Raw genomic sequence first — 8,109 nt, 5'->3', positions numbered from 1 at the left:
ACTGACATTTGTTAGACTGTTCTATGAATCCATGCCTCTGGTTCTATTTTGTCTGTCAGTTTGTTTTGTTCATTTCATTCCTTATATTAGTAACATCTTATGGTATTTGTATTTCTCTGACTTGCTTATTTCATGTAGCATAATAATCTCCAGGTCCATCCATGCTGTCATAGAGGGTCAAAGTTCCTTATTTTTTAAAATATATTTTTATTGAATTCAGAGAGTAAGGGAGAGGAAGAGAGAGAAACATCAATGATGAGAGAGAATTATTGATTGGCTGCCTCCTGCTTGCTCCCTACTGGGGATTGTGGTGGCAACCCAGGCATGTGCCCTGCCTGGGAATTGAACTCATGACCACCTGTTTCATAGGTCGATGCTCAACCACTGAGCCACACTAGTCAGGCCAGAGTTCTTACTTTTTTACAGCTGTGTAGAATTCCTTTGTGCAATTGTATCACAATTTTTTATCCACTCATCTACTGATGGACACTTGGACTGTTTTCAGATCTTGGCTATTGTAAATAAGACTGCTATGAACGTAGGAATGCATATATTTTTTCTGATTGGTGTTTTGGGATTCTTAGAATATATTCCTAGATGTGGGATGGCTGAGTTAAAGTCAGTTCCATTTTTAATTTTCTGAGGAAACTCCATACTGTTTTCCACAGTGGCTGCATCAGTCTGCATCTCCACATTCTGGCCAGTATTTGTTGTTGGTTAATTTATTGATGGTAGCCTTTCTGGCAGGTATAAAGTGATACCCCATTGTGGTTTTAATTTGTATTTCCCTGATGATTAGTGACATTGAGCATTTTTCAAATGTCTATTTGCCATCTGTATGTTCTCTTTGGAGAAATATCTATTCATATTCTGTGCTGATTTTTTTTTGGGGGGGGGCTGTATCCAAGGTCCCTTAAGGCAATCCATACTAGCAACAGGTTGCGTACACTACCAAGGATGCTGCTGTTTGCAGCCATTGCATGTGCCCATTTTTTAATTGGATTGTTTGTCTTTCTGGTTTTGAATCATACTAGTTATTCATATATTTTGGAGATTAACCCCTTATCAGATGAATCATTGGTGAATATTTTCTCCCATACTTTGGGTTCCCTTTTCATTTTGTTGATGGTTTCTTTTGCTGTGCAGAAGCCTTTTAGTTTGATATAGTCTTATCTGTTTATTTTTCCCTGTGTTTCCTTTACCCTCAGAGACATATCAGCAAAAATATTGCTTCAAGATATGTCTGAGATATTACTGCTTATATTTTCTTCTATTATTTTTATAATTTCATGACTTACATTTAAATCTTTTATCCATCTTGATTTTATTTTGTGTATGGTGTAAGTTGGTGGTCTAGTTGCATTTTTTGTATGTACCTGTCCAATTTTCACAATACCATTTATTGAAGAAAATGTATTTACTTCATTATATGCTCTTGTCTCCTTTGTCAAATATTAATTGACCATAAATGCATGCGTTGATTTCTGGGCTCTCTGTTCTGTTCAATTGATCTGTATGCCTGTTCTTGTACCAGTACTAGGCTATTTTGATTACAATGGCTTTGTAGTATAGTTTGAGGTATTGTGATCCCTCCAACTTTTTTTCTTCTTTCTCATAAAAGTTGAGGCTATTCAGAGTCTTTTTTGTTTGTTTGTTTCCATATAAATTTTTGGGATATATTTTCTAGATTTGTGAAATATGCCATTGGTGTTTTAATAGGAATTGTGTTGAATCTATAAATTGCTTTGGGTAATACGAACATTTGAATAATGTTAATTCTTCTAATCCATGAACATGGTACATGCATCCACTTGTTTGCATCTTCCTCTATTTCTTTTTTCAGTGTCCTATAGTTTTCAGAGTACAGATCTTTTACCTCCTTGTTTAAGTTTATTCCTAGGTACCTTATTTTTTGTTGTGATAATAGATAGGATTGTTTTATTGGTATCTCTTTTTGACAGTGTGTTATCCTATATAATAAAAGCCTAATATGCTAAGTGTCTGGTCGTCAGATCATACGTTCAACCAATCAAAGTGTAATATGCTAATGATATCTAAGGCTGCTCAACTGTTTTCTATGAAATGCACTGACCACCAGGGGGCAGACTCTCCAATCAGTAGGTTAGCTTGCTGCTGGGGTCCGGCAGATCGGGACTGAGCGAGAAGGGCCGGACACACACTGGAGCCCTCCCGCAGCCCCTCCCCCTGGCCGGACTCAACCCCAGTCGGCTCCCAACACCTTGATCAGGGGCAGGGCCAACTGGCCAACTGCCTGTGGCCCCTACCCCCAGCTGGCCCCACCCCCAATAGGTCCCCATTGGGGCAGGCCAGCCAGACCCCACCTGTATACGAATTCATGCACCAGGCCATTAGTTGGTGTATAAAAATGCCACTGATTTCTAAGTGGCATCAATTTGTATCTTGCTGCTTTGCCAAGTTCATTTATTAGATCTAGTAGTTTTAGGTGGATTCTTTATAGGGTTTTCTATGTACATATATATCATGTCATCTGAGAATAATGACAGTTTTAATTCCTCCTTTCCAATTTGAATGCCTTTTATTTCTTCTTCTTGTCTAATTGCTGTGGTTAGGACTTCCAGCACTATGTTAAATAAAAGCGGTAAATGCAGACATTCCTGTCTTGTTCCTGATCTTAAAGGGAATACTTTCAGATTTGACCATTGAGCTTGATATTCGCTACAGATTTTTCATATAAGGCCTTTATTATGTTGAGATATGATGCCTCTATTCCCACTTTGCTGAGAATTTTTATTATAAATTGGTGCTGGATTTTATCAAAAGTTTTTTCTGCATCTATTGATATGATCATGTGATTTTTATCTTTCATTTTGTTTATGTGATGTATCACATTTATTGATTTGCAGATATTGTCCCAGCTTTGCATCCCCAGAGAGAATAAATCTCACTTGATCATGTATTGCTGGATCCAGTTTGCTAATATTTTACTGAGGTGAGGATTTTAGCATCTATATTCATCAAAGATATTGGCCTATGACTTTCTTTGTGTTGTCTTTATTTGTTTTTTGGATTAGGATAATGGTGGCCTAGTAAAAGAGTTTGAAAGTCTTCCTTCTTGATTTTGTGGAATAGTTTGAGAAGAATCGGTGTTAGTTATTTGAAATTTGGTAAAATTCGCTGTGAAGCCATCTGCTCCAGGACTTTTGTTTGTTGGTTGTTTTTTGATTACTGCTTTAATTAATTAGGTGTTATCAGTCTATTCAGGTTTTCTGATTCTTGCTGATTCAGTTTTGAAAGGTTGTATGTATTAAGGAATTCATGCATTTCACCCAGGTTGTCCAATTTATTGGGATAGAGTTGTGCATAGTATTTTCTTACAAACCTTTGTGTTTCTGTGATGTCAGTTGTTATTTCTCTTCTTTCACTCTTTTTTTTAGTTTATATGGTTCTCCTCTCTTTGTTTTTTTTGTGAGGCTAGCTAAAGGTTCATCAATCGTCTTTATTTTTTCAAAGAACCAACTCTTGGTTTCATTGATCTTTTGTATTGCCTTTTTAGATGCTATGTCATTTATTTTTACTCTGACCTTTATTATTTCCTTCCTTCTTACTCTGGGCTTTTCTTGTTGTTCACTTTCTAGTTCTTTTAGTTGTAGTGTTAGATTGTTTATTTGAGATTTTTCTTGCATCTTGAGGTAGGCCTGTAATGCTATGAACTTCCCTTTCAGGGCTACTTTTGCTGTATCCCGTAGATTTTGAATTGTTTTGTGGTCATTTTTGTTTGTTTCCCAGTAATTTATTGTTGCTATTAATCTTCACCTGAAGATATTTTTTTCATTGATTTTTAGAGGGAGTAAAAGGGAGGCAGGGGGAGAAAGAGACACACATCAAGTGGTTACCTCCTGCATGGGGCCAGGTAATGAAACTTGATCTGGAATTCAGCCCATGATCCTTTGGTGCATGGACTGATGCTCTACCACTAAGCAACACCAGACAGTGCTCCAGTTAATTTTTGTTTGTTCCTTTATATCCTTGGTAACCTACCCACTATTTAAAAACATGCTCTTTAGTTTCCATATGTTTGAGTGTTTCTGAGTTTTTATTTTAATTGATTTCTAGTTTCATGCCTTCTTGATCTGTGAAGATACTTTTTGTGATTTCAGTCTTCTTGAATTTGTTATGACTTACTTTGCATCTTAACATATGGTTTATCTTTAAAATGTTCCATGTGCACTCGAGAAGAATGTATATTCTGCTGCCTTTAGATAAAATGTTCTGTAAATAACAATTAAATACGTCTAATCCAGTGTGTCATTTAAGATCACTGTTTTCTTATTGATTTTCTTTTGTTTGGAAGATTTATCCAGTTATGATAATGTGATGTTAAAATCCCCTACTGTGGCCCTATCCAGTTTGGCTCAGTGGATAGAGCATCAGTGTGTGGGCTAAAAGGTCCCAGGTTCAATTCCAGTCAAGGGCACATCCCAAGGTTGCTGGCTCCTCCCTGGCCTGGGCTCTGGTCAGGGCGCATGCAGGAGGCAACCAATTGATGTGTTTCTCTCACATTGATGTTTTTCTCTTTCTTTTCCTCTCTCTTCCACTCTCTCTTGAAATCAATGGAAAAATATCCTTGGGAGAGGATTAAAAAAAATTCCCTATTATGACTGCATTGCTGCCAATCTCTCCCTTAGAGTGCACCGAGTATTTGCTTGTTTATAAAATATATTTTAGTGCTCCTATATTGGATGCAAATATGTTTACAAGGGTTATGTCCTCTTGTTGGATCTATCCCTTTAGTATTTTGTAGTGACCTTCTTTGTCTCTTTAATGGCCTTTGTTTTGAACTCTATTTTGTCAGATATGAGTATTGCTACCCCAGTGTTTTTCTCTGTTTCCATTTGCATGGAATATTTTTTCCACTTCCAGTATCTACAAATCTTTTGTTCCAAGATTGGTCTTTTGTATATCACATATATAGGGTTCATGTTTTCTTATCCATTCAGCTACCCTGTATCTTTTTATTGTAACATTTAATCCATTTACATTTAAGGTTATTATTGAATTGCCCTTGTGTATATTATTTTGGATCTCCTGTTGTAATTGGGTTTTAGTTTTTGTTGTACCATGTGTGTGTTTATTTACTTATTGCCATTTTCTTCTTTATGCCTATGTTCTTCTTTCTTTTTCTCAAAATAGTCCCTTTAATATTTCTTGAAATGCTGGTTTGGTGGTAATGAATGACTTTAACCTCCTTACTTTTGGTCTGGGAAGTTCTTTATTTCACATTCAATTTTAAATTATAGCTTTGCTAGATAGGGTAGTCTTTATTTCAGATCCCTGCTTGTCAATACTTTGAATACGTCATGCCAATTACTCTGGCCTGAAATGTTTCTGTTGAGAAATCAGCAGAGAGCCTTATGGGAACTCCCTTGTAAGTAATAATCTGTTTCTCTCTCGCTGCTTTTAAGATGGTCTTTTTGTCTTTAACCATTGCCATTTTAATTCTGATGTGTCTTGGTGTGGATCTCTTTGGGTTCATATTGATTGGGACTCTCTGTACTTCCTGAATTTGTGTGACTTTTTTCTTCCCCATGTTAAGGAAGTTTTCTGTCATTATTTCTTCAAACGGGTTTTCTATACCTTGCTCAAATTCTTCTCCTTCTGGTACCCTATGATATGAATATTGTTATGTTTCAGGATGTTCCAAAGTTCCCTTAAACTATCATCATTTAAAACATTTTTTTTTCCTTTTGGTTTCTCTGACTGGGTGTTTTCTACCTTGTCTTCCAAATTGCTAATTTGATCCTCTGCTTCATCCAGCTTACCTTCAATTCCATCCAGTGTATTCTTGATGTCAGATTTGGTATTCTTGACTTCTATGATTCCAGCCTTCATGGGGTGGTCTTATGTAGTAGGTTTCCTATGAGACCCAGTGGTGAAGTCTATTTATCTCCCTAGCTGGATGCTCTAGAAAGTGCCCCTGTATGTATAGTTTGGGCTCTTCTGTTGTAATTGGGTCTTGATTTCTGTTGTCCTGTTTGTGGGTGGGATCTTCCCTCATGCTAGCTAACTGTGAGGCTCAATACTAACTATGTAGTTTGAGCTATTGTACAGGTGCTAACAAGACAAAACAAAACACAGGAAAACAAAACAAGAAAGAGAACAAAAACATACAAAAGCCACAACAACAACAAGAACAACCACAAAAGAAAAGAGAAATAGGAAAGAGAAACAAGAACCAGAATAAACAAAAAATATACGAGAAGATGAAAAAGGGGAAGAAAAAAATATGAAAGGAAATAAGGAAGAGAAAAAATAAGAATAGAGCATAGGAAAAGGATAATGGTATAAAAAAGAGGAAAGAAACATATTATGAAGAGAAAAAATAAGAGATATGAAAGACATAAGAGATATTAAAGAAAAAATAGATAAAAAGAAGAAAAACAACAACAGCAAAGCAATAAAAAGAAAAAATAAAGAAAATAATTTAAAAAAGCAAAGTTGAGTTATGCTTAGCAGAATTTAGTGCTGGCTGGAATATCCCTTTGGATCATGCTCTATTATTTTCTGAAGCTCACTGTTTTGTATTCTGGTTCCAGGCCTTCCAAAATGTTCTTTGAAGTGCTAGGTATTTTCCAGAAGCTATTCATATTTGGCTCTCAGCAACCTGCTCAAAGCTTCAAGTAATTCATAGTCTGTGGCTACCTCCACAGTGTTTTGCTACATATGGGAGGGACCGATCTGTGCTTTGCTACATATGGGAGGGACCGACCTGTGCTCTAAGACTGGATTGTTAGCATCACAGGTCTCAGGGATGGGTCAGCAAAAGTTCCAAGGCATAGTGGGATCCACCTCCACCTGCTGGCCAGCTGCCAGACTTAGTCACTGAAAAGACTGTTTCTGAAAGGGATTTTGGTGGAATTGAGAGGATTCAACATTTGGCTCTCCTGTAAGGCAGAGCTACTGTTCAGATTTCAGGGAAGATGGTGGGTTTGTTCCTCCATCCCTGAGTCACAGGTGTGAGGTGTGAATCTGTCCCAGATTATTTCCCTGAACTCAGCAGGGTGGAGCCCTTCATATGGGGTCTGCTGGAAGCCAGAAGTTTCTATTAGCTCTCCTGTTGGGAGAAATACCATTCAGGTTCCTGAGAAAGTGGAGGGGAATGGCCCACTTAAAAGCCAGGCCAATAGGCTTGGCTTCTGCTGCTGCCTCTTTAGCAGGGGTAAAGATACAGGAGGCTTGGAATATGGCTGCCGATGGGAAGGCAGACTGCAAGATAGTGTATGAGTGAGAGAACGAAAGGAGAAGGTGTGGATATACGGAGAGTGTAAATTTGTGGTTGAGTGATAGCTATATTCCAGGGGACTGTTGAAGACTGCCAGATCGGGCTGTCCTAACCGGGCAGCCTCCACTGCTGCTGAGATCTCTCCTGGCTCTTCCGTGGAGACTGTGCCATCTTGAAGGGGAGAGTGGCTGTTATTGGAAGCATATATATCCAGGGACCCTGCAACCATGGCACCCAGGGACCAGCTATAAACCCAGGAACACCGGATCTCAAGTAGCATGAATTTGTGGACTTGGACGAGCCCTGCTCCTCCTCATGGAAAGGAGAGAGAGCTACGTAACCAGACACCTGTAGAAGAGAGATCATGGGGAGACAAAGAAACAGCCCACAAATGAAAGAAAAGGAGGCATCACCAGAAAAGGAAGTAAATGAAATGGAGGCAAGCAATATATAAGAGAAAGAATTCAGAGAAATGATCATGAGGTGGCTGAAAAGAATGGAAGAAAAATTCAATAATATGTGTAAGAACCAAGAGGAAATGAAGAAGAGCCAAGAAGAAATGAAAAAATGACATCGCTGCTATAAAGAACTCAATGGAAAGCATCAACAGTAGACTAAAAGAAGCAGAGGATCACATCAGTGAGCTAGAAGAAAAAGTAGAAAAAAATACCCAAATAGAGCAGCATCTAGAAAAAAAAACTTAAAAAACAGGAGGAGAGCCTAAGGGAACTTTGGGACAACATGAAATTAAACAAAATCTGAATAATAGATGTGCCAGAAGGAGAGGAAACTGAGCAAGGAATAGAAAACCTGTTTAAAGAAATAATGACAGAAAACTTCCCTGATAT

General features: G+C 37.8%; 1 non-coding gene across 1 annotated transcript; it reads right to left on the bottom strand.

Annotated features, from left to right (window-relative positions):
- Window positions 1–895: 895 nt before the first annotated feature.
- On the bottom strand, window positions 896–1,003 carry LOC111825998. The gene has a single exon (XR_002829245.1). It is a non-coding gene; the product is annotated as a small nucleolar RNA SNORA70 (small nucleolar RNA).
- Window positions 1,004–8,109: the final 7,106 nt, after the last annotated feature.

Source organism: Myotis lucifugus, unplaced genomic scaffold, assembly GCF_000147115.1.
Source record: "Myotis lucifugus unplaced genomic scaffold, Myoluc2.0 scaffold_50, whole genome shotgun sequence".
Classification (NCBI taxonomy): Eukaryota; Metazoa; Chordata; class Mammalia; order Chiroptera; family Vespertilionidae; genus Myotis; species Myotis lucifugus.
This window is presented reverse-complemented; position numbering and strand designations above follow the sequence as displayed.